This window comes from Ovis canadensis, chromosome 26 (assembly GCF_042477335.2).
Source record: "Ovis canadensis isolate MfBH-ARS-UI-01 breed Bighorn chromosome 26, ARS-UI_OviCan_v2, whole genome shotgun sequence".
In the NCBI taxonomy this organism is placed as follows: domain Eukaryota; kingdom Metazoa; phylum Chordata; class Mammalia; order Artiodactyla; family Bovidae; genus Ovis; species Ovis canadensis.
In genome coordinates, this window is record NC_091270.1 from 7,450,842 (window position 1) to 7,475,260 (window position 24,419).

Genomic DNA, 24,419 nt, shown 5'->3' on the forward strand with positions numbered 1-24,419 from the left:
GCCTCTCCGGATTCCTCTCCCGTCGATGCCGGGGCCTAAGACCTTGTGTTAAGTCGGGGCCGGACCTGAGGATTCCTCTCCAGTGCTGACATGGATCTTGGGGTACTTCTGGAGTCTCCCCAGGGGAGTCAGTCCTCGTCTCGAATGCGGGCATGCACTTGCGCTTTCCTCCAGAGCGGTAGCAGCAGTGTCACGCAGTCCGCCGCGTGGATCAAAGGATCTATGGTTTTCCCTCGAGTCTTTCCCACGAGGCTTTCCCACGAGGCTTTCCCACAGGGCTGTCCCACGTGCACACGTGGTGGGAGTCGATCCTCGGCTTGAACGTCAAGGCAGTGCAGGGAAAACAGGTTCCTCTGGAATGGACTGACACATCTGGGGGTCTCTTGGAATGCTGGCATGGCCGTGGAGTTCCTCTCCCCTTTCCTGTGGAGAGCGCCTCCTCTTGAGATGCGACGGGATCGCCGGGAATTCTTTCCCTACGAAACAGGGAAAGGATCCCTCATCTCGAGCTAGGAGGCGGTTACCGGGCGCCCCTGGATGTGTGCGGGACCCCACGTGCTTCCTCTCGAGTGGAGACGGGTATGTCGGGAAACTTCTTGAGTTGCAGCAAGGGTGTGAAGGACCCTTCGGAAGTTCCAGTGGTTAGATGTGATTAGCCTCGAGAAGCCTCAGCGGAAATGGGCCTCATCTCGCCTGGAGGGCAAAACCTCCTGGATTTTCTCGAGTTGCGGCAGGTGCTCTCAACTTACGAGGGGGACCTCAGGGACCCGCTCTGGTGGCCTCAGGAAAGGCCAGTCCCCATGCGAGTTCCTCGGGGGCCTCTCGGGATTCCTCTCCCGTCGATGCCGGGGCCTAAGACCTTGTGTGGAGTCGGGGCCGGAACCTGAGGATTCCTCTGCAATGCTGACATGGATCTTGGGGTACTTCTGGAGTCTCCCCAGGGGAGTCAGTCCTCGTCTCGAATGCGGGCATGCACTTGCGCTTTCCTCCAGAGCGGTAGCAGCAGGGTCACGCAGTCCGCCGCGTGGATCAAAGGATCTATGGTTTTCCCTCGAGTCTTTCCCACGAGGCTTTCCCACGAGGCTTTCCCACAGGGCTGTCCCACGTGCACACGTGGTGGGAGTCGATCCTCGGCTTGAACGTCAAGGCAGTGCAGGGAAAACCGGTTCCTCTGGAATGGACTGAAACATCTGGGGGACTCTTGGAATGGTGGCACGACCCTGGAGTTCCTCTCGCCTTTCCTGTGGAGAGCGCCTCCTCTTGAGATGCGACGGGAACGCCGGGAATTCTTTCCCTACGAAACAGGGAAAGGATCCCTCATCTCGAGCTAGGAGGCGGAAACGGGACTCCCCTGGATGTGTGCGGGACCCCACGTGCTTCCTCTCGAGTGGACACGGGTATATCGGGGAACTTCTTGAGTTGCAGCAAGGGTGTGAAGGACCCTTTGGAAGTTCCAGTGGTTAGATGTGATTAGCCTCGAGAAGCATCAGCGGAAATGGGCCTCATCTCGCCTGGAGGGCAAAACCTCCTGGATTTTCTCGAGTTGTGGCAGGTGCTCTCGACTAACGACGGGGACCTCGGGGACCCGCTCTGGTGGCCTCAGAGAAAGGCCAGTCCCCATGCGAGTTCCTCGGGGGCCTCTCGGGATTCCTCTCCCATCGAGGCTGGGGCCTAAGTCCTTGTGTGGAGTCGGGGCCGAAACCTGAGGATTCCTCTCCAGTGCTGACATGGATCTTGGGGTACTTCTGGAGTCTCCCCAGGGATGTCAGTCCTCGTCTCGAATGCGGGCATGCACTTGCGCTTTCCTCCAGAGCGGTAGCAGCAGTGTCACGCAGTCCGCCGCGTGGATCAAAGGATCTACGGTTTTCCCTCGAGTATTTCCCACGAGGCTTTCCCACGAGGCTTTCCCACGAGGCTTTCCCACAGGGCTGTCCCACGTGCACACGTGGTGAGAGTCGATCCTCGGCTTGAAATCAAGACAGTGCAGGGAAAACAGGTTCCTCTGGAATGGACTGACCCATCTGGGTGACTCTTGGAATGGTGGCACGACCCTGGAGTTCCTCTCGCCTTTCCTGTGGAGTGCGCCTCCTCTTGAGATGCGACGGGAACGCCGGGAATTCCTCCTTACGAAACAGGGAAAGGATCCCTCATCTCGAGCTAGGAGGCGGAAACGGGGCTCCCCTGGATGTGTGCGGGACCCTCGTGCTTCCTCTCGAGTGGAGACGGGTATGTCGGGGAACTTCTTGAGTTGCAGCAAGGGTGTGAAGGACCCTTTGAAAGTTCCAGTGGTTAGATGTGATTAGCCTCGAGAAGCCTCAGCGGAAATGGGCCTCATCTCGCCTGGAGGGCAAAACCTCCTGGATTTTCTCGAGATGCGGCAGGTGCTCTCGACTCACGACGGGGACCTCAGGGACCCGCTCTGGTGACCTCAGGAAAGGCCAGTCCCCATGCGAGTTCCTCGGGGGCCTCTCGGGATTCCTCTCCCGTCGATGCCGGGGCCTAAGACCTTGTGTGGATTCGGGGCCGGAACCTGAGGATTCCTCTCCAGTGCTGACATGGATCTTGGGGTACTTCTGGAGTCTCCCCAGGGGAGTCAGTCCTCATCTCGAATGCGGGCATGCACTTGCGCTTTCCTCCAGAGCGGTAGCAGCAGTGTCACGCAGTCCGCCGCGTGGATCAAAGGATCTATGGTTTTCCCTCGAGTCTTTCCCACGAGGCTGTCCCACGAGGCTTTCCCACAGTGCTGTCCCACGTGCACACGTGGTGCGAGTCGATCCTCGGCTTGAACGTCAAGGCAGTGCAGGGAAAACAGGTTCCTCTGGAATGGACTGACACATCTGGGGGACTCGTGGAATGGTGGCACGACACTGGAGTTCCTCTCGCCTTTCATGTGGAGAGCCCCTCCTCTTGAGATGCGACAGGAACACCGGGAATTCTTTCCCTACGAAACAGGGAAAGGATCCCTCATCTCGAGCTAGGAGGCGGAAACGGGGCTCCCCTGGATGTGTGCGGGACCCTCGTGCTTCCTCTCGAGTGGAGACGTTTATGTCGGGCAACTTCTTGAGTTGCAGCAAGGGTGTGAAGGACCCTTTGGAAGTTCCAGTTGTCAGATATGATTAGCCTAGAGAAGCCTCAGCGGAAATGGGCCTCATCTCGCCTGGAGGGCAAAACCTCCTGGATTTTCTCGAGTTGTGGCAGGTGCTCTCGACTTACGACGGGGACCTCAGGGACCCGCTCTGGTGGCCTCAGGAAAGGCCAGTCCCCATGCGAGTTCCTCGGGGGCGTCTCGGGATTCCTCTCCCCTTGATGCCGGGGCCTAAGACCTTGTGTGGAGTCGGGGCCGGAACCTGAGGATTCCTCTCCAGTGCTGACATGGATCTTGGGGTACTACTGGAGTCTCCCCAGGGGAGTCAGTCCTCGTCTCGAATGCGGGCATGCACTTGCGCTTTCCTCCAGAGCGGAAGCAGCAGTGTCACACAGTCCGCCGCGTGGATCAAAGGATCTATTTTTTTCCCTCGAGACTTTCCCACGAGGCTTTCCCACGAGGCTTTCCCACAGGGCTGTCCCACGTGCACACGTGGTGGGAGTCGATCCTCGGTTTGAACGTCAAGGCAGTGCAGGGAAAACATGTTCCTCTGGAATGGACTGACACATCTGGGGGTCTCTTGGAATGGTGCCACGACCCTGGAGTTCCTCTCGCCTTTCCTGTGGAGAGGGCCTCCTCTTGAGATGCGACGGGAACGCCGGGAATTCTTTCCCTACGAAACAGGATAAGGATCTCTCATCTCGAGCTAGTAGGCGGAAACGGGGCTCCCCTGGATGTGTGCGGGACCCCACGTGCTTCCTCTCGAGTGGAGACGGTTATGTCGGGGAACTTCTTGAGTTGCAGCAAGGGTGTGAAGGACCCTTTGGAAGTTCCAGTGGTTAGATGTGATTAGCCTCGAGAAGCCTCAGCGGAAATGGGCCTCATCTCGCCTGGAGGGCAAAACCTCCTGGATTTTCTCGAGTTGCGGCAGGTGCTCTCGACTCACGACGGGGACCGCAGGGACCCGTTCTAGTGGCCTCAGGAAAGGCCATTCCCCTGCGAGTTCCTCGGGGGCCTCTCGGGATTCCTCTCCCATCGATGCCGGGGCCTAAGACCTTGTGTGAAGGCGGGGCCGGAACCTGAGGATTCCTCTCCAGTGCTGACATGCATCTTGGGGTACTTCTTGAGTCTTCCGAGGGGAGTCAGTCCTCGTCTCGAATGCGGGCATGCACTTGGGCTTTCCTCCAGAGCAGTAGCAGCAGTGTCACGCAGTCCGCCACGTGGATCAAAGGATCTATGTTTTTCCCTCGAGTCTTTCCCACGAGGCTTTCCCACGAGGCTTTCCCACAGGGCTGTCCCACGTGCACACGTGGTGGGAGTCGATCCTCGGTTTGAACGTCAAGGCAATGCAGGGAAAACAGGTTCCTCTGGAATGGACTGACACATCTGTGGGACTCTTGGAATGGTGCCACGACCCTGGAGTTCCTCTCGCCTTTCCTGTGGAGAGCGCCTCCTCTTGAGATGCGACAGGAACGCCGGGAATTCTTTCCCTACTAAACAGGGAAAGGATCCCTCATCTCGAGCTAGGAGGCGGATACGGGGCTCACCTGGATGTGTGCGGGACCCCACGTGCTTCCTCTCGAGTGGAGACGGGTGTGTCGGGGAACTTCTTGAGTTGCAGAAAGGGTGTGAAGGACCCTTTGGAAGTTCCAGTGGTTAGATGTGATTAGCCTCGGGAAGCTTCAGCGGAAATGGGCCTCATCTTCCTGGAGGGCAAAACCTCCTGGATTTTCTCGAGTTGCGGCAGGTGCTCTCGACTTACGACGGGGACCTCGAGGACCCGCTCTGGTGGCCTCAGGAAAGGCCATTCTCCATGCGAGTTCCTCGGGGGCCTCTCAGGATTCCTCTCCCGTCGATGCCGGGGCCTAAGACCTTGTGTGGAATCGGGGCCGGAACCTGAGGTTTCCTCTCCAGTGCTGACATGGATCTTGGGCTACTTCTGGAGTCTCCCCAGTGGAGTCAGTGCTCGTCTCGAATGCGGGCATGCACTTGCGCTTTCCTCCAGAGCGGTAGCAGCAGTGTCACGCAGTCCTCCGTGTGGATCAATGGATCTATGGTTTTCTCTCGAGTCTTTCCCACGAGGCTTTTCCACGAGGCTTTCCCACAGGGCCGTCCCACGTGCACACGTGGTGGGAGTCGATCCTCGGCTTGAACGTCAAGGCAGTGCAGGGAAAACAGGTTCCTCTGGAATGGACTGACACATCTGGGGGACTCTTGGAATGGTGGCACGACCCTGGAGTTCCTCTCGCCTTTCCTGTGGAGAGCGCCTCCTCTTGAGATGCGACGGGAAAGCCGGGAATTCTTTCCCTACGAAACAGGGAAAGGATCCCTCATCTCGAGCTAGGAGGCGGAAACGGGACTCCCCTGGATGTGTGCCGGACCCTCGTGTTTCCTCTCGAGTGGAGACGGGTATGTCGGGGAACTTCTTGAGTTGCAGCAAGGCTGTGAAGGACCCTTTGGAAGTTCCAGAAGTTAGATGTGATTAGCCTCGAGAAGCCTCAGCGGAAATGGGCCTCATCTCGCCTGGAGGGCAAAACCTCCTGGATTTTCTCGAGTTGCGGCAGGTGCTCTCGACTTACGACGGGGACCTCGGGGACCCGCTCTGGTGGCCTCAGGAAAAGCCAGTCCCCATGCGAGTTCCTCGGGGCCCTCTCGGGATTCCTCTCCCGTCGATGCCAGGGCCTAAGACCTTGTGTGGAGTCGGGGCCGGAACATGAGGATTCCTCTCCAGTGCTGACATGGATCTTGGGGTAATTCTTGAGTCTCCCCAGGGGAGTCAGTCCTCGTCTCGAATGCGGGCATGCACTTGCGCTTTCCTCCAGAGCGGTAGCAGCCGTGTCACGCAGTCCACCGCGTGGATCAACGGATCTATGGTTTTCCCTCGAGACTTTCCCACGAGGCTTTCCCACGAGGCTTTCCCACAGGGCTGTCCCACGTGCACATGTGGTGGGAGTCGATCCTCGGCTTGAACGTCAAGGCAGTGCAGGGAAAACAGGTTCCTCTGGAAAGGACTGACACATCTGGGGGACTCTTGGAATGGTGGCACGATCCTGGAGTTCCTCTGGCCTTTCCTGTGGAGAGCGCCTCCTCCTGAGATGCGACGGGAACGCCGGGAATTCTTTCCCTTGGAAAAAGGGAAAGGATCCCTCATCTCGAGCTAGGAGACGAAAACGGCACTCCCCTGGATGTGTGAGGGACCCTCGTGCTTCCTCTCGAGTGGAGACGGGTATGTCGGAGAACTTCTTGAGTTGCAACAAGGGTGTGAAGGACCCTTTGGATGTTTCAGTGGTTAGATGTGATTAGCCTCAAGAAGCCTCAGGGGAAATGGGCCTCATCTCGCCTGGAGGGCAAAACCTCCTGGATTTTGTCGAGTTGCGGCAGGTGCTCTCGACTTACGACTGGGACCTCAGGGACCCGCTCTGGTGGCCTCAGGAAAGGCCAGTCCCCATGCGAGTTCCTCGGGAGCCTCTCGGGATTCCTCTCCCGTCGATGCCGGGGCCTAAGACCTTGTGTGGAGTCGGGGCCGGAACCTGAGGATTCCTCTCCAGTGCTGACATGGATCGTGGGGTACTTCTGGAGTCTCCCCAGGGGAGTCAGTCCTCGTCTCGAATGCGGGCATGCAGTTGTGCTTTCCTCCAGAGCTGTAGCAGCAGTGTCACCCAGTCCGCAGCGTGGATCAAAGGATCTATGGTTTTCCCTCGAGTCTTTCCCACGAGGCTTTCCCACGAGGCTTTCCCACAGGGCTGTCCCACGTGCACACGTGGTGGGAGTCGATCCTCGGCTTGAACGTCCAGGCAATGCAGGGAAAACAGGTTCCTCTGGAATGGACTGACACATCTGGGGGACTCTTGGAATGGTGGCACGGGCCTGGAGTTCCTCTCGCCTTTCCTGTAGATAGCGCCTCCCCTTGAGATGCGACGGGATCGTCGGGAATTCTTTCCCTACGAAACAGGGAAAGGATCGCTCATCTCGAGCTAGGAGGCGGAAACGGGGCTCCCCTGGATTTGTGCGGGACCCTCGTGCTTCCTCTCGAGTGGAGACGGGTATGTCGGGGAACTTCTTGAGTTGCAGCAAGGGTGTGAAAGACCCTTTGGTAGTTCCAGTGGTTAGATGTGATTACCCTCGAGAAGCCTCAGCGGAAATGGGCCTCATCTCGCCTGGAGGGCAAAACCTCCTGGATTTTCTCGAGTTGCGGCAGGTGCTCTCGACTTACGACGGGGACCTCAGGGACCCGCTCTGGTGGCCTCAGGAAAGGCCAGTCCCCATGCGAGTTCCTCGGGGGCCTCTCGGGATTCCTCTCCCGTCGATGCCGGGGCCTAAGACCTTGTGTGGAGTCGGGGCCGGAACCTGAGGATTCCTCTCCAGTGCTGACATGGATCTTGGGGTACTTCTGGAGTCTCCCCAGGGGAGTCAGTCCTCGTCTCGAATGCGGGCATGCACTTGTGCTTTCCTCCAGAGCGGTAGCAGCAGTGTCACGCAGTCCGCCGCGTGGATCAAAGGATCTATGTTTTTCCCTCGAGTCTTTCCCACGAGGCTTTCCCACGAGGCTTTCCCACAGGGCTGTCCCACGTGCACACGTGGTGGGAGTCGATCCTCGGCTTGAACGTCAAGGCAGTACAGGGAAAACAGGTTCCTCTGGAATGGACTGACACATCTGGGGTCTCTTGGAATGGTGGCACGACCCTGGAGTTCCTCTCGCCTTTCCTCTGGAGAGCGCCTCCTCTTGAGATGCGACGGGAACACCGGGAATTCTTTCCCTACGAAACAGGGATAGGATCCCTCATCTCGAACTTGGAGGCGGAAAGGGGGCTCACCTGGATGTGTGTGGCACCCCACGTGCTTCCTCTCGTGTGGAGACGGGTATGTCGCGGAACTGCTTGAGTTGCAGCAAGGGTGTGAAGGACCCATTGGAAGTTCCAGTGGTTAGATGTGATTAGCCTCGAGAAGCCTCAGCGGACATGGGCCTCATCTCGCCTGGAGGGCAAAACCTCCTGGATTTTCTTGAGTACCGGCAGGTGCTCTCTACTTACGACGGGGACCTCAGGGACCCGCTCTGGTGGCCTCAGGAAAAGCCAGTCCCCATGCGAGTTCCTCGGGGGCCTCTCGGGATTCCTCTCCCCTCGATGCCCGGGCCTAAGACCTTGTGTGGAGTCGGGGCCGGAACCTGAGGATTCCTCTCCAGTGCTGACATGGACCTTGGGGTACTTCTGGAGTCTCCCCAGGGGAGTCAGTCCTCGTCTCGAATGCGGGCATGCACTTGCGCTTTCCTCCAGAGCGGTAGCAGCAGTGTCACGCAGTCCGCCGCGTGGATCAAAGGATCTATGGTTTTCCCTCGAGTCTTTCCCACGAGGCTTTCTCACAGGCCTGTCCCACGTGCACACGTAGTGGGAGTCGATCCTCGGCTTGAACGTCAAGGCAGTGCAGGGAAAAGAGGTTCCTCTGTAATGGACTGACACATCTGGGGGTTTCTTGGAATGGTGGCACGACTCTGGAGTTCCTCTTCCCTTTCCTGTGGAGAGCGCCTCCTCTTGAGTTGCGACGGGAACACCGGGAATTCTTTCCCTACGAAACAGGGAAAGGATCCCTCATCTCGAGCTATGAGGCGGAAACGGGGCTCCCCTGGATGTGTGCGGGACCCCACGTGCTTCCTCTCGAGTGGAGACGGGTATGTCGGGGAACTTCTTGAGTTGCTGCAATAGTGTGAAGGACCCTTTGGAACTTCCAGTGGTTAGATGTGATTAGCCTCGAGAAGCCTCAGCGGAAATGGGCCTCATCTCGCCTGGAGTGCAAAACCTCCTGGATTTTTTGGAGTTGCGGCAGGTGCTCTCGACATACGACGGGGACCTCAGGGAACCGCTCTGGTGGCCTCAGGAAAGGCCAGTCCCCATGCGAGTTCCTCGCGGGCCTCTCGGGATTCCTCTCCCGTCGATGCCGGGGACTAAGACCTTGTGTGGAGTCGGGGCCGGAACCTGAGGATTCCTCTCCAGTGCTGACATGGATCTTGGGGTACTTCTGGAGTCTCCCCAGGGTAGTCAGTCCTCGTCTCGAATGCGGGCATGCACTTGCGCTTTCATCCAGAGCGGTAGCAGCAGTGTCACGCAGTCGCCGCGTGGATCAAAGGATCTATGGTTTTCCCTAGAGTCTTTCCCACGAGGCTTTCCCACGAGGCTTTCCCACAGGGCAGTACCACGTGCACACGTGGTGGGAGTCGATCCTCGGCTTGAACGTCAAGGCAGTGCAGGGAAAACAGGTTCCTCTGGAATGGACTGACACATCTGGAGGACTCTTGGAATGGTGACACGACCCTGGAGTTCCTCTCGCCTTTCCTGTGGAGAGCGCCTCCTCTTGAGATGCGACGGGAACGCCGGGAATTCTTTCCCTTCGAAACAGGGAAAGGATCCCTCATCTCGAGCTAGGAGGTGGAAACGGGGCTCCCCTGGATGTGTGCGGGACCCCACGTGCTTCCACTCCATTGGAGACGGGTATGTCGCGGAACTGCTTGAGTTGCAGCAAGGGTGTGAAGGACCCTTTGGAAGTTCCAGTGGTTAGATGTGATTAGCCTCGAGAAGCCTCAGCGGAAATGGGCCTCATCGCGCCTGGAGGGCAAAACCTCCTGGATTTTCTCGAGTTGCGGCAGGTGCTCTCGACTTACGACGGGGACCTCAGGAACCCGCTCTGGAGGCCTCAGGAAAGGCCAGTCCCCATGCGAGTTCCTCGGGGGCCTCTCGGGATTCCTCTCCCGTTGATGCCGGGGCCTAAGACCTTGTGTGGAGTGAGGATTCCTCTCCAGTGCTGACATGGATCTTGGGGTACTTCTGGAGTCTCCCCAGGGGAGTCAGTCCTCGTCTCCAATGCGGGCATGCACTTGCGCTTTCCTCCAGAGTGGTAGCAGCAGTGTCACGCAGTCCGCCGCGTGGATCAAAGGATCTATGGTTTTCCCTCGAGTCTTTCCCACGAGGCTTTCCCACGAGGCTTTCCCACAGGGCTGTCCCACGTGCACACGTGGTGGGAGTCGATCCTCGGCTTGAACGTCAAGGCAGTGCAGGGAAAACAGGTTCCTCTGGAATGGACTGACCCATCTGGGGGACTCTTGGAATGGTGGCACGACCCTGGAGTTCCTCTCGCCTTTCATGTGGAGAGCGCCTCCCCTTGAGATGCGACGGGAACGCCGGGAATTCTTTCCCTACGAAACAGGGAAAGGATCCCTCATCTCGAGCTAGGAGGCGGAAACGGGGCTCCCCTGGATGTGATCGGGACCTCACGTGCTTCCTCTCGAGTGGAGACGGATATGTCCGGGAACTTCTTGAGTTGCAGCAAGGGTGTGAAGGACCCTTAGGAAGTTCCAGTGGTTAGACGTGATTAGCCTCGAGAAGCCTCAGCGGAAATGGCCCTCATCTCGCCTGAGGGCAAAACCTCCTGGATTTTCTCGAGTTGCGGCAGGTGCTCTCGACTTACGACGGGGACCTCAGGGACCCGCTCTGGTGGCCTCAGGAAAGGCAAGACCACATGCGAGTTCCTCGGGGGCCTCTCGGGATTCCTCTCCCGTCGATGCCGGGGCCTAAGACCTTGTGTGGAGTCGGGGCTGGAACCTGAGGATTTCTCTCCAGTGCTGACATGGATCTTGGGGTACTTCTGGAGTCTCCCCAGGGGAGTCAGTCCTCGTCTCGAATGCGGGCATGCACTTGCGCTTTCCTCCAGAGCGGTAGCAGCAGTGTCACGCAGTCCGCCGCGTGGATCACAGGATCTATGGTTTTCCCTCGAGTCTTTCCCACGAGGCTTTCCAACGAGGCTTTCCCACAGGGCTGTCTCACGTGCACACGTGGTGGGAGTCGATCCTCCGCTTGAACGTCTAGGCAGTGCAGGGAAAACAGGTTCCTCTGGAATGGACTGACACTTCTGCGGGTCTCTTGGAATGGTGGCACGACCCTGGAGTTCCTCTCCCCTTTCCTGTGGAGAGCGCCTCCTCTTGAGATGCGACGGGAACGCCGGGAATTCTTTCCCTACGAAACAGGGAAACGATCCCTCATCTCGAGCTAGGAGGCGGAAACGGGGCTCCCCTGGATGTGTGCGGGACCCCACGTGCTTCCTCTCGAGTGGAGACGGGTATGTCGGGGAACTTGTTGAGTTGCAGCAAGGGTGTGAAGACCCTTTGGAAGTTCCAGTGGTTAGATGTGATTAACCTCGAGAAGCCTCAGCGGAAATGGGCCTCATCTCGCCTGGAGGGCAAAACCTCCTGGATTTTCTCGAGTTGCGGCAGGTGCTCTCGACTTAGGACGGGGACCTCAGGGACCCGCTCTGGTGGCCTCAGGAAAGGCCAGTCCCCATGCGAGTTCCTCGGGGGCCTCTCGGGATTCCTCTCCCGTCGATGCCGGGGCCTAAGACCTTGTGTGGAGTCGGGGCCGGAACCTGAGGATTCCTCTCCAGTGCTGACATGGATCTTGGGGTACTTCTGGAGTCTCCCCAGAGGAGTCAGTCCTCGTCTCGAATGAGGGCATGCACTTGCGCTTTCCTCCAGAGCGGTAGCAGCAGTGTCACGCAGTCCGCCGTGTGGATCAAAGGATCTATGGTTTTCCCTCGAGTCTTTCCCACGAGGCTTTCCCACGAGGCTTTCCCACAGGGCTGTCCCACGTGCACTCATGGTGGGAGTCGATCCTCGGCTTGAAAGTCAAGGCAGTGCAGGGAAAACAGGTTCCTCTGGAATGGACTGACCCATCTGGGGGACTCTTGGAATGGTGGCACGACCCTGGAGTTCCTCTCGCCTTTCCTGTGGAGAGCGCCTCCTCTTGAGATGCGACGGGAATGCCGGAAATTCTTTCCCTACGAAACAGGGAATGAATCCCTCATCTCGAGCTAAGAGGCGGAAACGGGGCTCCCCTGGATGTGTGCAGGACTCTCGTGCTTCCTCTTCAGTGGAGACGGGTATGTAGGGGAACTTCTTGAGTTGCAGCAAGGGTGTGAAGGACCCTTTGGAAGTGCCAGTGGTTAGATGTGATGAGCCTCGAGAAGCCTCAGCGGAAATGGGCCTCATCTCGCCTGGAGGGCAAAACCTCCTGGATTTTCTCGAGTTGCGGCAGGTGCTCTCCACTTACGACGGGGACCTCAGGGACCCGCTCTGGTGGCCTCAGGAAAGGCCAGTCCCCATGCGAGTTCCTCGGGGGCCTCTCGGGATTCCTCTCCTGTCGATGCCGGGGCCTAACACCTTGTGTGGAGTCGGGGCCGGAACCTGAGGATTCCTCTCCAGTGCTGACATGGATCTTGGGGTACTTCTGGAGTCTCCCCAGGGGAGTCAGTCCTCGTCTCGAATGCGGGCATGCACTTGCGCTTTCCTCCAGAGCGGTAGCAGCAGTGTCACGCAGTCCGCCGCGTGGATCAAAGGATCTATGGTTTTCCCTCGAGTCTTTCCCACGAGGCTTTCCCACGAGACTTTCCCACAGGGCTGTCCCACGTGCACACGTGGTGGGAGTCGATCCTCGGCTTGAACGTCAAGGCAGTGCAGGGAAAACAGGTTCCTCTGGAATGGACTGACATATCTGGGGGACTCTTGGAATGGTGGCACGACCCTGGAGTTCCTCTCGCCTTTCCTGTGGAGAGCGCCTCCTCTTGAGATGCGACTGGAACGCCGGGAATTCTTTCCCTACGAAACATGGAAAGAATCCCTCATCTCGAGATAGGAGGCGGAAACGGGGCTCCCCTGGATGTGTGCGGGACCCCACGTGCTTCCTCTCGAGTGGAGACGGGTATGTCGGGAAACTTCTTGAGTTGCAGTAAGGGTGTGAAGGACCCTTTGGAAGTTCCAGTGGTTAGATGTGATTAGCCTCGAGAAGCCTCAGCGGAAATGTACCTCATCTCGCCTGGAGGGCAAAACCTCCTGGATTTTCTCGATTTGCGGCAGGTGCTCTCGACTTACGACGGGGACCTCAGGGACCCGCTCTGGTGGCCTCAGGAAAGGCAAGACCACATGCGAGTTCCTCGGGGGCCTCTCGGGATTCCTCTCCCGTCGATGCCGGGGCCTAAGACCTTGTGTGGAGTCGGGGCCGGAACCTGAGGATTCCTCTCCAGTGCTGACATGGATCTTGGGGTACTTCTGGAGTCTCCCCAGGGGAGTCAGTCCTCGCCTCGAATGCGGGCATGCACTTGCGCTTTCCTCCAGAGCGGTAGCAGCAGTGTCACGCAGTCCGCCGCGTGGATCAAGGGATCTATGGTTTTCCCTCGAGTCTTTCCCACGAGGCTTTCCCACGAGGCTTTCCCACAGGGCTGTCCCACGTGCACACGTGGTGGGAGTCGATCCTCGGCTTGAAAGTCAAGGCAGTGCAGGGAAAACAGGTTCCTCTGGAATGGACCGACACATCTGGGGGTCTCTTGGAATGCTGGCAAGACCCTGGAGTTCCTCTCGCCTTTCCTGTGGAGAGCGCCTCCTCTTGAGATGCGACAGGAACGCCGGGAATTCTTTCCCTACGAAACAGGGAAAGGATCCCTCATCTCGAGCTAGGAGGCGGAAACGGGGCTCCCCTGGATGTGTGCGGGACACCATGTGCTTCCTCTCGAGTGGAGACGGGTATGTCGGGGAACTTCTTGAGTTGCAGCAAGGGTGTGAAGGACCCTTTGGAAGTTCCAGTGGTTAGATGTGATGAGCCTCGAGAAGCCTCAGCGGAAATGGGGCTCATTTCGCCTGGAGGGCAAAACCTCCTGGATTTTCTCGAGTTGCGGCAGGTCCTCTCGACTTACGACGGGGACCTAAGGGACCCGCTCTGGTGGCCTCAGGAAAGGCCAGTCCCCATGCGAGTTCCTCGGGGGCCTCTCGGGATTCCTCTCCTGTCGATGCTGGGGCCTAACACCTTGTGTGGAGTCGGGGCCGGAACCTGAGGATTCCTCTCCAGTGCTGACATGGACCTTGGGGTACTTCTGGAGTCTCCCCAGGGGAGTCAGTCCTCGTCTCGAATGCGGGCATGCACTTGCGCTTTCCTCCAGAGCGGTAGCAGCAGTGTCACGCGGTCCGCCGCGTGGATAAAGGGATCTATGGTTTTCCCTCGAGTCTTTCCCACGAGGCTTTCCCACGAGGCTTTCCCACAGGGCTGTCCCACGTGCACACGTGGTGTGAGTCGATCCTCGGCTTGAACGTCAAGGCAGTGCAGGGAAAACAGGTTCCTCTGGAATGGACTGACACATCTGGGGGACTCTTGGAATGGTGGCCTGACCCTGGAGTTCCTCTCGCCTTTCCTGTGGAGAGCGCCTCCTCTTGAGATGCGACGGGAACGCCGGGAATTCCTTCCCTACGAAACAGGGAAAGGATCCCTCATCTCGAGCTAGGAGGCAGAAACGTGGCTCCCCTGAATGTGTGCGGGACCCTCCTGCTTCCTCTCGAGTGGAGACGGGTATGTCGGGGAACTTCTTGAGTTGCAGCAAGGGTGTGAAGGCCCCTTTGGAAGTTCCAGTGGTTAGATGTGATTAGCCTTGAGAAGCCTCAGCGGAAATGGGCCTCATCTCCCCTGGAGGGCAAAGCCTCCTGGATTTTCTCGAGTTGCGGCAGGTGCTCTCGACTTACGACGGGGACCTCAGGGACCCGCTCTGGTGGCCTCAGGAAAGGCCAGTCCCCATGCGAGTTCCTCGGGTGCCTCTCGGGATTCCTCTCCCGTCGATACCGGGGCCTAACACCTTGTGTGGAGTCGGGGCCGGAACCTGAGGATTCCTCTCCAGTGCTGACATGGATCTTGGGGTACTTCTGGAGTCTCCCCAGGGGAGTCATTCCTCGTCTCGAATGCGGGCATGCACTTGCGCTTTCCTCCAGAGCGGTAGCAGCAGTGTCACGCGGTCCGCCGCGTGGACCAAGGGATCTATGTTTTTCCCTCGAGTCTTTCCCACGAGGCTTTCCCACGAGGCTTTCCAACAGGCTGGGTGACTCTTGGAATGGTGGCACGACCCTGGAGTTCCTCTCGCCTTTCCTGTGGAGAGCGCCTCCTCTTGAGATGCGACGGGAACGCCGGGAATTCTTTCCCTACGAAACAGGGAAAGGATCCCTCATCTCGAGCTAGGAGGCGGAAACGGGGCTCCCCTGGATGTGTGCGGGACCCTCGTGCTTCCTCTTCAGTGGAGACGGGTATGTCGGGGAACTTCTTGAGTTGCAGCAAGGGTGTGAAGGGCCCTTTGGAAGTTCCAGTGGTTAGATGTGATGAGCCTCGAGAAGCCTCAGCGGAAATGGGCCTCATCTCCCCTGGAGGGCAAAGATTCCTGGATTTTCTCGAGTTGCGGCAGGTGCTCTCGACTTACGACGGGGACCTCAGGGACCCGCTCTGGTGGCCTCAGGAAAGGCCAGTCCCCATGCGAGTTCCTCGGGGGCCTCTCGGGATTCCTCTCCCGTCGATGCCGGGGCCTAACACCTTGTGTGGAGTCGGGGCCGGAACCTGAGGATTCTTCTCCAGTGCTGACATGGATCTTGGGGTACTTCTGGAGTCTCCCCAGGGGAGTCAGTCCTCGTTTCGAATGCGGGCATGCACTTGCGCTTTCCTCCAGAGCGGTAGCAGCAGTGTCACGCAGTCCGCCGCGTGGATCAAAGGATCTATGGTTTTCCCTCGAGTCTTTCCCACGAGGCTTTCCCACGAGGCTTTCCCACAGGGCTGTCCCACGTGCACACGTGGTGGGAGTCGATCCTCGGCTTGAACGTTAAGGCAGTGCAGGGAAAACTGGTTCCTCTGGAATGGACTGACACATCTGGGGAACTCTTGGAATGGAGGCACGACCCTGGAGTTCCTCTCGCCTTTCCTGTGGAGAGCGCCTCCTCTTGAGATGCAACGGAAACGCCGGGAATTCTTTCCCTACGAAACATGGTAAGGATCCCTCATCTCGAGCAAGGAGGCGGAAACGGGGCTCCCCTGGATGTGTGCGGGACCCTCCTGCTTCCTCTCGAGTGGAGACGGGTATGTCGGGGAACTTCTTGAGTTGCAGCAAGGGTGTGAAGGAACCTTTGGAAGTTCCAGTGGTTAGATGTGATTAGCCTCGAGAATCCTCAGCGGAAATCGGCCTCATCTCTCCTGGAGGGCAAAGCCTCCTGGATTTTCTCGAGTTGCGGCAGGTGCTCTCGACTTACGACGGGGACCTCAGGGACCCGCTGTGGTGGCCTTAGGAAAGGCCAGTCCCCATGCGAGTTCCTCGGGGGCCTCTCGGGATTCCTCTCCCGTCGATGCCGGGGCCTAAGACCTTGTGTGGAGTCGGGGCCGGAACCTGAGGATTCCTCTCCAGTGCTGACATGGATCTTGGGGTACTTCTGGAGTCTCCCCAGGGGAGTCAGTCCTCGTCTCCAGTGCGGGCATGCGCTTGCGCTTTCCTCCAGAGCTGTAGCAGCAGTGTCACGCAATCCGCCGCGTGGATCAAAGGATCTACGGTTTTCCCTCGAGTCTTTCCCACGAGGCTTTCCCACGAGGCTTTCCCACAGGGCTGTCCCACTTGCACACGTGGTGAGAGTCGATCCTCGGCTTGAACGTCAAGGCAGTGCAGGGAAAACAGGTTCCTCTGGAATGGACTGACGCATCTGGGGGTCTCTTGGACTGGTGCCATGACCCTGGAGTTCCTCTCGCCTTTCCTGTGGAGAGCGCCTCCTCTTGAGATGCGACGGGAACGCCGGGAATTCTTTCCCTACTAAACAGGGAAAGGATCCCTCATCTCGAGTTAGGAAGCGGAAACGGGGCACCCCTGGATGTGTGCGGGACCCCACGTGCTTCCTCTCGAGTGGAGACGGGTATGTCGGGGAACTGCTTGAGTTGCAGCAAGGGTGTGAAGGACCCTTTGGAAGTTCCAGTGGTTAGATGTGATTAGCCTCGAGAAGCCTCAGCGGAAATGGGCCTCATCTCGCCTGGAGGGCAAAACCTCCTGGATTTTCTCGAGTTGCGGCAGGTGCTCTCGACTTACGACGGGGACCTCAGGGACCCGCTCTGGAGGCCTCAGGAAAGGCCAGTCCGCATGCGAGTTCCTCGGGGGCCTCTCGGGATTCCTCTCCCGTCGATTCCGGGGCCTAAGACCTTGTGTGGAGTCGGGGCGGGAACCTGAGGAATCCTCTCCAGTGCTGACATGGATCTTGGGGTACTTCTGGAGTCTCCCCAGGGGAGTCATTCCTCGTCTCGAATGCGGGCATGCACTTGCAATTTCCTCCAGAGCGGTAGCAGCAGTGTCACGCAGTCCGCCGCGTGGATCAAGGGATCTATGGTTTTCCCTCGAGTGTTTCCCACGAGGCTTTCCCACGAGTCTTTCCCACAGGGCTGTCCCAGGTGCACACGTGGTGGGAGTCGATCCTCGGCTTGAACGTCAAGGTAGTGCAATGAAAACAGCTTCCTCTTGAATGGACTGACACATCTGGGGGACTCTTCGAATGGTGGCACGACCCTGGAGTTCCTCCGCCTTTCCTGTGGAGAGCGCCTCCTCTTGAGATGCGACGGGAACTCCGGGAATTCTTTCCCTACCAAACAGGGAAAGGATCCCTCATCTCGAGCTAGGAGGCGGAAACGGGACTCCCCTGGATGTGTGCGGGACCCTGGTGCTTCCTCTCGAGTGGAGACGGCTATGTCGGGGAACTTCTTGAGTTGCAGCAAGGGTGTCAAGAACCCTTTGGAAATTCCAGTGGTTAGATGTGATTAGCCTCGAGAAGCCTCAGCGGAAATGGGCCTCATCTCGCCTGGAGGGCAAAACCTCCTGGTTTTTCTCGCGTTGCGGCAGGTGCTCTCGACTTACGACGGGGACCTCAGGGACCCGCTCTGGTGGCCTCAGGAAAGGCCAGTCCCCATGTGAGTTCCTCGGGGGCCTCTCAGGATTCCTCTCCTGTCGATGCCGGGGCCTAACACCTTGTGTGGAGTCGGGGCCGGAACCTCAGGATCCCTTTCCAGTGCTGACATGGATCTTGGGGTACTTCTGGAGTCTCCCAGGGGACTCAGTCCTCGTCTCGAATGCGGGCATGCACTTGCGCTTTCCTCCAGAGCGGTAGCAGCAGTGTCACGCGGTCCGCCGCGTGGATCAAGGGATCTAAGTTTTTCCCTCGAGTCTTTCCCACGAGGCTTTCCCACGAGGCATTCCCACAGGCTGGGGGACTCTTGGAATGGTGGCACGACCCTGGAGTTCCTCTCGCCTTTCCTGTGGAGAGCGTCTCCTCTTGAAATGCGACGGGAACTCCGGGAATTCTTTCCCTACGAAACAGGGAAAGGATCCCTCATCTCGAGCTAGGAGGCGGAAACGGGGCTCCCCTGGATGTGTGCGGGACCCTCGTGCTTCCTCTTCAGTGGAGACGGGTATGTCGGGGAACTTCTTGAGTTGCAGCAAGGGTGTGAAGGACCCTTTGGAAGTGCCAGTGGTTAGATGTGATGAGCCTCGAGAAGCCTCAGCGGAAATGGGCCTCATCTCGCCTGGAGGGCAAAACCTCCTGGATTTTCTCGAGTTTCGGCAGGTGCTCTCGACTTACGACGGGGACCTCAGGGACCCGATATGGTGGCCTCAGGAAAGGCAAGTCCCCATGCGAGTTCCTACGGGGCCTCTCGGGATTCCTCTCCTGTCGATGCCGGGGCCTAACACCTTGTGTGGAGTCGGGGCCGGAACCTGAGGATTCCTCTCCAGTGCTGACATGGATCTTGGGGTACTTCTGGAGTCTCCCCAGGGGAGTCAGTCCTCGTCTCGAATGCGGGCATGCACTTGCAATTTCCTCCAGAGCGGTAGCAGCAGTGACACGCAGTCCACCGCGTGGATCAAAGGATTTATGGTTTTCCCTCGAGTCTTTCCCACGAGGCTTTCCCACGAGGCTTTCCCACAGGGCTGTCCCACGTTCACACGTGGTGGGAGTCGATCCTCGGCTTGAACGTCAAGGCAGTGCAGGGAAAACAGGTTCCTCTGGAATGGACTGACACATCTGGGGGTCTCTTGGAATGGTGCCACGACCCTGGAGTTCCTCTCGCCTTTCCTGTGGAGATCGCCTCCTCTTGAGATGCGACGGGAACGCCGGGAATTCTTTCCCTACGAAACAGGGAAAGGATCCCTCATCTCGAGTTAGGAGGCGGAAACGGGGCTCCCCTGGATGTGTGCGGGACCCCACGTGCTTCCTCTCGAGTGGAGACGGGTATGTCGCGGAACTGCTTGAGTTGCAGCAAGGGTGTGAAGGACCCTTTGGAAGTTCCAGTGGTTAGATGTGATTAGCCTCGAGAAGCCTCAGCGGAAATGGGCCTCATCTCGCCTGGAGGGCAAAACCTCCTGGATTTTCTCGAGTTGCGGCAGGTGCTCTCGACTTACGACGGGGAACTCAGGGACCCGCTCTGGAGGCCTCAGGAAAGGCCAGTCCGCATGCGAGTTCCTCGGGGGCCTCTCGGGATTCCTCTACCGTCGATGCCAGGGCCTAAGACCTTGTGTGGATTCGGGGCCGGAACCTGAGGATTCCTCTCCAGTGCTGACATGGATCTTGGGGTACTTCTGGAGTCTCCCCAGGGGAGTCAGTCCTCGTCTCGAATGCGGGCATGCACTTGCGCTTTCCTCCAGAGCGGTAGCAGCAGTGTCACGCAGTCCGCCGCGTGGATCAAAGGATCTATGGTTTTCCCTCGAGTCTTTCTCACGAGTCTTTCCCACGAGGCTTTCCCACAGGGCTGTCCCACGTGCACACGTGGTGGGAGTCGATCCTCGGCTTGAACGTCAAGGCAGTGCAGGGAAAACAGGTTCCTCTGGAATGGACTGACACATTTGGGGGTCTCTTGGAATGGTGCCACGACCCTGGAGTTCCTCTCGCCTTTCCTGTGGAGAGCACCTCCTCTTGAGATGCGACGGAACGCCGGGAATTCTTTCCCAACTAAACAGGGAAAGGATCCCTCATCTCGAGCTAGGAGGCGGAAACGGGGCTCCCCTGGATGTGTGCGGGACCCCACGTGCTTCCTCTCGAGTTTAGACGGGTATGTCGCGGAACTGCTTGAGTTGCAGCAAGGGTGTGAAGGACCCTTTGGAAGTTCCAGTGGTTAGATGTGATTAGCCTCGAGAAGCCTCAGCGGAAATGGGCCTCATCTCGCCTGGAGGGCAAAACCTCCTGGATTTTCTCGAGTTGCGGCAGGTGCTCTCGGCTTACGACGGGGAACTCAGGGACCCGTTCTGGTGGCCTCAGGAAAGGCCAGTCCCCATGCGAGTTCCTCGGGGGCCTCTCGGGATTCCTCTCCCGTCGATGCCGGGGCCTAAGACCTTGTGTGGATTCGGGGCCGGAACCTGAGTATTCCTCTCCAGTGCTGACATGGATCTTGGGGTACTTCTGGAGTCTTCCGAGGGGAGTCAGTCCTCGTCTCGAATGCGGGCATGCACTTGCGCTTTCCTCCAGAGCAGTAGCAGCAGTGTCACGCAGTCCAGCGCGTGGATCAAAGGATCTATGGTTTTCCCTCGAGTCGTTCCCATGAGGCTTTCACACGAGGCTTTCCCACAGGGCTGTCCCACGTGCACACGTGGTGGGAGTCGATCCTCGGCTTGAACGTCAAGGCAGTGCAGGGAAAACAGGTTCCTCTGTAATGGACTGACACATCTGGTGGTCTCTTGGAATGGTGGCAGGACCCTGGAGTTCCTCTCGCCTTTCCTTTGGAGAGCGCCTCCTCTTGAGATGCGACGGGAACGCCGGGAATTCTTTCCCTACGAAACAGGGAAGAGATCCCTCATCTCGAGCTAGGAGGCGGAAACGGGGCTCCACTGGATGTGTGCGGGATCCCACGTGCTTCCTCTCGAGTGGAGACGGGTATGTCGGGGAACTGCTTGAGTTGCAGCAAGGGTGTGATGGACCCTTTGGAGTTTCCAGTGGTTAGATGTGATTAGCCTCGAGAAGCCTCAGCGGAAATGGGCCTCATCTCGCCTGGAGGGCAAAACCTCCTGGATTTTCTCGAGTTGCGGCAGGTGCTCTCGACTTACGACGGGGACCTCAGGGACCCACTCTGGAGGCCTCAGGAAAGGCCAGTCCGCATGCGAGTTCCTCGGGGGCCTCTCGGGATTCCTCTCCCGTCGATGCCGGGGCCTAAGACCTTGTGTGGAGTCGGGGCCGGAACCTGAGGATTCCTCTCCAGTGCTGACATGGATCTTGGGGTACTTCTGGAGTCTCCCCAGGTGAGTCAGTCCTCGTCTCGAATGCGGGCATGCACTTGCGCTTTCCTCCAGAGCGGTAGCAGCAGTGTCACGCAGTCCACCGTGGGGATCAAAGGATCTATGGTTTTCCCTCGAGTCTTTCCCACGAGGCTTTCCCACGAGGCTTTCCCACAGGGCTGTCCCACGTGCACACTTGGTGGGAGTCGATCCTCGGCTTGAACTTCAAGGCAGTGCAGGGAAAACAGGTTCCTCTGGAATGGACTGACACATCTGGGGGTCTCTTGGAATGGTGGCACGACTCTGGAAATCCTGTCCCCTTTCCTGTGGAGAGCGGCTCCTCTTGAGATGCGACGGGAACTCCGGGAATTCTTTCCCTACAAAACAGGGAAAGGATCCCTCATCTCGAGCTAGGAGGCGGAAACGGGGCTCCCCTGGATGTGTGCGGGACCCTCGTGCTTCCTCTCGAGTGTAGACGGCTATGTCGGGGAACTTCTTGAGTTGCAGCAAGGGTGTCAAGGACCCTTTGGAAATTCCAGTGGTTAGATGTGAATAGCCTCGAGAAGCCTCAGCGGAAATGGGCCTCATCTCGCCTCGAGGGCAAAACCTCCTGGATTTTCTCGAGTTGCGGCAGGTGCTCTCGACTTACGACGGAGACCTCAGGGACCCACTCTGGTGGCCTCAGGAAAGGCCAGTCCCCATGCGAGTTCCTCGGGGGCCTCTCGGGATTCCTCTCCCGTCGATGCCGGGGCCTAAGTCCTTGTGTGGAGTCGGGGCCGGAACCTGAGGATTCCTCTCCAGTGATGACATGGATCTTGGGGTACTTCTGGAGTCTCCCCAGGGGAGTCAGTACCCGTCTCGAATGCGGGCATGCACTTGCGCTTTCCTCCAGAGCGGAAGCAGCAGTGTCACACAGTCCGCCGCATGGATTAAAGGATCTTTGGTTTTCCCTCGAGTCTTTCCCACGAGGCTGAACCACGAGGCTTTCCCACAGGGCTGTCCCACGTGCACACGTGGTGGGAGTCGATCATCGGCTTGATCGTCAAGGCAGTTCAGGGAAAACAGGTTCCTCTGGAATGGACTGACACATCTGGGGGACTCTTGGAATGGTGGCACGACCCTGGAGTTGCTCTCGCCTTTCCTGTGGAGAGCGCCTCCTCTTGAGATGCGACGGGAACGCCGGGAATTCTTTCCCTACGAAACAGGGAAAGGATCCCTCATCTCGAGCTAGGAGGCGGAAACGGGGCTCCCCTGGATGTGTGCGGGACCCCACGTGCTTCCTCTCGAGTGGAGACGGGTATGTCGGGGAACTTCTTGAGTTGCAGCAAGGGTGAGAAGGACCCTTAGAAAGTTCCTGTGGTTAGACGTGATTAGCCTCGAGAAGCCTCAGCGGAAATGGGCCTCATCTCGCCTGGAGGGCAAAACCTCCTGGATTTTCTCGAGTTGCGGCAGGTGCTCTCGACTTACGACGGGGACCTCAGGGACCCTCTCTGGTGGCCTCAGGAAAGGCCAGTCCCCATGCGAGTTCTTGGGGGCCTCTCGGGATTCCTCTCCCGTGGATGCCGGGGCCTAAGACCTTGTGTGGAGTCGGGGCCTTAACCTGAGGATTCCTCTCCAGTGCTGACATGGATCTTGGGGTACTTCTGGAGTCTCCCCAGGGGAGTCAGTCCTCGTCTCGAATGCGGGCATGCACTTGCGCTTTCCTCCAGAGCGGTAGCAGCAGTGTCACGCAGTCCGCCGCGTGGATCAAAGGATCTATGGTTTTCCCTCGAGTCTTTCCCACGAGGCTTTCCCACGAGGCTTTCCCACAGGGCTGTACCACGTGCACACGTGGTGGGAGTCGATCCTCGGCTTGAACGTCAAGGCAGTGAAGGGAAAACAGGTGCCTCTGGAATGGACTGACACCTCTGGGGGTCTCTTGGAATGGTGGCACGACCCTGGAGTTCCTCTCGCCTTTCCTGTGGAGAGTGCCTCCTTTTGAGATGCGACGGAAACGCCGGGAATTCTATCCCTACGAAACAGGGAAAGGATCCCTCATCTCGAGCTAGGAGGCGGAAACGGGTCTCCCCTGGATGTGTGCGGGACCCCATGTGCTTCCTCTCAAGTGGAGACGGGTATCTCGGGGAACTTCTTGAGTTGCAGCAAGGGTGTGAAGGACCCTTTGGAAGTTCCAGTGGTTAGATGTGATTAGCCTCGAGAAGCCTCATGGGAAATGGGCCTCATCTCGCCTGGAGGGCAAAACCTCCTGGATTTTCTCGAGTTGCGGCAGGTGCTCTCGACTTACGACGGGGACCTCAGGGACCCGCTCTGGTGGCCTCAGGAAAGGCCAGTCCCCATGCGAGTTCCTCGAGGGCCGCTTGGGATTCCTCTCCTGTCGATGCCGGGGCCTAAGACCTTGTGTGGAGTCGGGGCAGGAACCTGAGGATTCCTCTCCAGTGCTGACATGGATCTTGGGGTACTTCTGGAGTCTCCCCAGGGGAGTCAGTCCTTGTCTCGAATGAGGGCATGCACTTGCGCTTTCCTCCAGAGCGGTAGCAGCAGTGTCACACAGTCCGCCGCGTGGACAAAAGGATCTTTGGTTTTCCCTCGAGTCTTTCCCACAGGGCTGTCCCACGTGCACACGTGGTGGGAGTCGATCCTCGGCTTGAAAGTCATGGCAGTGCAGGGAAAACAGGTTCCTCTTGAATGGACTGACCCATCTGGGGGACTCTTGGAATGGTAGCACGTCCCTGGAGTTCCTCTCGCCTTTCCTGTGGAGAGCGCCTCCTCTTGAGATGCGACGGGAACGCCGGGAATTCTTTCCCTACAAAACAGGGAAAGGATCCCTCATCTCGAGCTAGGAGGCGGAAACGGGTCTCCCCTGGATGTGTGCGGGACCCCACGTGCTTCCTCTCGAGTGGAGACGGGTATGTCAGGGAACTTCTTGAGTTGCAGCAAGGGTGTGAAGGACCCTTTGGAAGTTCCAGTGGTTAGATGTGATTAGCCTCGAGAAGCCTCAGCGGAAATGGGCCTCATCTCGCCTGGAGGGCAAAACCTCCTGGATTTTCTCGAGTTGCGGCAGATGCTCTCGACTTACGACGGGAACCTCAGGGACCCGCTCTGGTGGCCTCAGAAAAGGCCAGTCCCCATGCGAGTTCCTCGGGGGCCTCTCGGGATTCCTCTCCCGTGGATGCCGGGGCCTAAGACCTTGTGTGGAGTCGGGGCCGGAACCTGAGGATTCCTCTCCAGTGCTGACATGGATCTTGGGGTACTTCTGGAGTCTCCCCAGGGGAGTCAG